General features: G+C 38.1%; 1 non-coding gene across 1 annotated transcript; it reads right to left on the bottom strand.

Annotated features, from left to right (window-relative positions):
• Positions 1-1339: 1339 nt before the first annotated feature.
• Positions 1340-1446, bottom strand: LOC120084350 (small nucleolar RNA R71). The gene has a single exon (XR_005483709.2). It is a non-coding gene; the product is annotated as a small nucleolar RNA R71 (small nucleolar RNA).
• Positions 1447-4059: the final 2613 nt, after the last annotated feature.

The following is a 4059-nucleotide window of genomic DNA, read 5'->3' as shown; positions in this document are numbered from 1 at the left end:
CTAGACTTGAGAGAGTTGGGTTAGAATCTAGGCTTGAAAAATTCATATTACAACCGCATAAGCAAGAGATAGAAACTTAGAGATAAGTTATGTTTGCTATCATGCATCACATGCACCCTAGAAATAGGATATGATAGTATGCAGTCACCTTGTGTATGTGTGTGTCATTCATCTTCGCATAGACAAGAATAAAGGCTTAAACATAAGTCCTATAGACATTATCGTACACATCGCATGCATCCTAACATTAGGAACTATAGCATTTGCATTGAGAGATGACATGCTGTTGTATGTGTGTAGCATGATCGCATAACTTGAACACAATCTTAGGAAATGTTAGCTAACTCACTTCTCAACCCGTTCCCCGTATACTCATTGTAACTTTCGCTGTTATTAACTTTTTTCTCAATTCCATCGCATAGGATTTATACTTTAAACAAACATACCAACTAACTTATTGTTTTGTTTGTCACTGCAAAGGAATCTAAAATTACCATTGCATATTGTCTCAGTAGTCCCTGTGTTCAACCCTGGACTTACCAGGCAACCTAGTAGGATTTATACTTGGATTTTACTAGAAAAACTTGCATATACAACACATACACCACCATCGCAAAATACACCATTATTTCATTATATTCACAACACATCAAGTTTTTGGCGCCGTTGCCGGGGACTACGACAGTACATATTGTGCTAACGGTAACTTTTTTATTTTCTCTGCAGCTTTCCATCTCTGTGCACTGCCTCTCCCTTGGTAAGGGAAGAAACGGGCGTCGTATGAGTGAAGGATAAGTTCCGAAGCCCAACTACGACCCAGAGATTGAGAGAACCTTCTGAAGAAGAAGAAGAAACAACCACCTACATCAACAACAAGAGAGAAATCCCAACATGGCGGAGCAACCGGAAGACAAAGCAGGAAATGCAAATAATATCATGGCAAACCCTATTCTCTTGGCAAACGACCACAATAGGCCCATCCAGGACTATGCGTTGCCCAACCTTTATGATTTCTCACCAGGAATCATGAGGCTAGCCTTGGATGGATCGAGGTTCGAGATGAAGCCGATGATGCTATAGATGATTCAAACTATCGGACAGTTTAGCGGTAGGCGTGGTGAGGATCCGCACGCCCACCTTCGGAGTTTTATTGAAATCTGCAATACATTTGTGTTCCCAAACATCTCCGCCGAGGAGGTTAGACTAATGTTGTTCCCATTTTTGTTGTGTGACAAAGCATGGAAATGGGCTTATTCTCTCGAACCAGAGAAGATCACATCGTGGGAACAAGTAGTTGAAAAGTTCATGAAGAAGTACTTCCCCCCCGACAGAAAACGCAAGAAAGAGGAAGTTGATCACTAATTTTGAACAAGATATTGACGAATCATTCAGTGATGCCTGGGTGAGGTTTAAAAGACTGGTGCGAGATTGTCCGCACAATGGCTTACCCGATTGTCTCCAAATGAAAATTTTCTACCACGGTTTGAACCTTGCATCGCAGACGACTGCCAATACAGTGGCAGCTATAGGTCTGCTCGACAAGACATATGACAAGGCAAAAAATATACTTGATCGCATTTAAAAAAATCACGAAGACTGAAGAGAAAACGATCAACGACTGAGAATTAAAGATAGTGACGCAAGTAATGGGGTCATCGCATCCATACAAAACCAAATGAATGCGACGATGAATTTAATACAAGGTATCACAATCAATAGCATGGGAACACATAAAGGGCAGGTCAACGCAATCGTTCAAATGAGCACGAGTTGTGTCACCTGTGGAGAAGCACGTCCGATGGAAGAATGCCCAAGGAATCTGCAGTCAGTATGCTTCATAAAGAATAACCCTTTCTCTGATACGTACAACCCTGAGTGGAGAAACCACCCCAATTTCGCGTGGAAAAATCAACAACCAAGCTATCGACCTATGGCATAAAAGGAAGGGCTGCTAGGATTTTTTTCGCGAATGAATGGTCAAATGCAAAATCAAGCCAGTAGCTCACAAGCGCCGCCATCTTCTTCCCTAGAAAGCCTATTAAAGCAGTACATAGAAAAGAACGAAACGGTGCTCCAGAATCAGGCAACTTCAATTTGCAATCTCGAAACATTTTTTGAAGAAACAACGTTTAGTATAAATATTGCAGTATGTACTGCATACCCATCAAAAGGATTGAAGTAACTGAGCATAACTCATCATTGATCGAATCATGTCTAGCAAGGTTCGATTTCTCCTTTCTGCAACACCGTTTTGTTGTGGTGTTCCAGGTGCTGGGAGCTAGGATTGAATTCCATGATTTACTAGATAGTTCTGGAATTGTAAATCCATATACTCACCACGTCGATCAGATCAAAGTGTTTTAATTCTTTTACTTAACAAATTTTCTGTCTCAGCTTAAATTTTTTGAACTTTTCAAGAGTTTCAGACTTATAACTTCTAAGTAAATGTAGTCATATCTAGAGTAATCATCAATAAAACTGATGAAATACTGATAGCCTTCTCGTGTTTTTATATTCATCCAATCACATAGGTCTGAATGTATAAGTTCGAGAGGCTCTTTGTCATGAAGACCTTTGTCAAAAAAAGATCTTTTCTTCATTTTTTCCTCAAGACATGATTCACATGGAGTTAAAGGACTATCTTCTAACTAATTTAGATGACCGCTTTTTACCAATCTTTCAATCCTATTGAGATTAATCTGACCAAATCTGAGGGGCCAAATATAGGCGTTAGGAGAAATTTTTTGTTTCTTATTTTCAGTCTTACCGATTTTAAACATCTCTACATCCTAATGGTCTTTGCTTCAGTTGGTTTTAATATGTACAAGTTATTTTCGAGTCTTGCAGAACAAATTTGAGTACCTCTTGAAAAAACAAACACTTCTTTAGATTCAAAAGATATTCTGTACATATTTTCTAGCAGACAGGAAATGAAGATTAAGTTTCATTTCATCTTAGGTACATAATATACATTCCTAAGTAAGATAAAAGACTCTCTAAAAAATAGCTTGACATCTCCCACTGCATGAGCTGAAGTGACTTCACCTGTTCCCACCTTGAAAGTCATTTCATGTTCAGAAAGTTCTCTCCAAGAACTAGTTTCCTATAGAAAAGTACAAACATGATTAGCTGCGCCTGAATTCAATATCCAAGTAAGGTGAGTATTCTCCATTAGACATGTTTCAATTATAGTAAATCTGATTTACCTTATTTTTCCTTTTCCGCTTTCTTTTTCAGCCAAATACTTTGAGCAGTTACGCTTCCCGTGTCCATCTTCTCTGCAATGGAAACATTTTCCTTTGGGTGTTTTTTTTGTTGTTGTTGTTGTTTTTCTTAGCAGTGGTTTTCTTATTCCCTTTACCTTTCTTCTTCATTTGTACGGATTTATCTTTTGAAGAATAAGGAATAGACTTTATGTTATCAGTGGGTCTTTTTCCAAACGTTGACTCCTTAAAAAACTTCTTAGGTTTAGAAATAACATTTATTTCTTTCTCCTTCAGTTTCATCATAGACTGATATGTCTATAACTCATTGAACAACGTGGTCAGATTATAAGTAACTTTGTTCATAACAGCATTGGTTCTGAATGACAGATAACTTTTCGAGAGAGATTTCAATATCATACTTACTTGACTTGTTTCATCTATCAACACCCCATGAGCCTTGGCAACATTAAAATGGACCATCATATCAAGAACATGTTCTCTAACATTGGTTCCATCTTTCATGTGAGTAATGTAGACATACTTAATGGCTTCATGTTGAACAGAGGATGACGGTTGTCAAAAATCTCCTGAAGCAACGCCATTATCTCACGGGTGGTGGGCATTACCTCATGTTTCTTATTAAGTACATCAGATATACTTGCTAAGATGTAGGTCTGAGCTTTCTCATTAGCTCTTGGATCATAAATGTCCCAAACATTTTGGTTCGTCGTTGTACTGGGAACTGAAGGAAATTCATTCGTCAACACAAACCTCAAATCATCACAACTAATATTGTATTGATGTTGGATTTCCAGTTTGAATATCCTTCACCGTTAAATTTATCGGAAACTAG

The sequence above is a fragment of the Benincasa hispida genome, chromosome 8 (assembly GCF_027475165.1).
Source record: "Benincasa hispida cultivar pf3 chromosome 8, pf3_genome.v1.1, whole genome shotgun sequence".
Lineage (NCBI taxonomy): Eukaryota > Viridiplantae > Streptophyta > Magnoliopsida > Cucurbitales > Cucurbitaceae > Benincasa > Benincasa hispida.
Note: the sequence above shows the minus strand (reverse complement) of the source record. Positions and strands in the feature narration are given on the sequence as shown.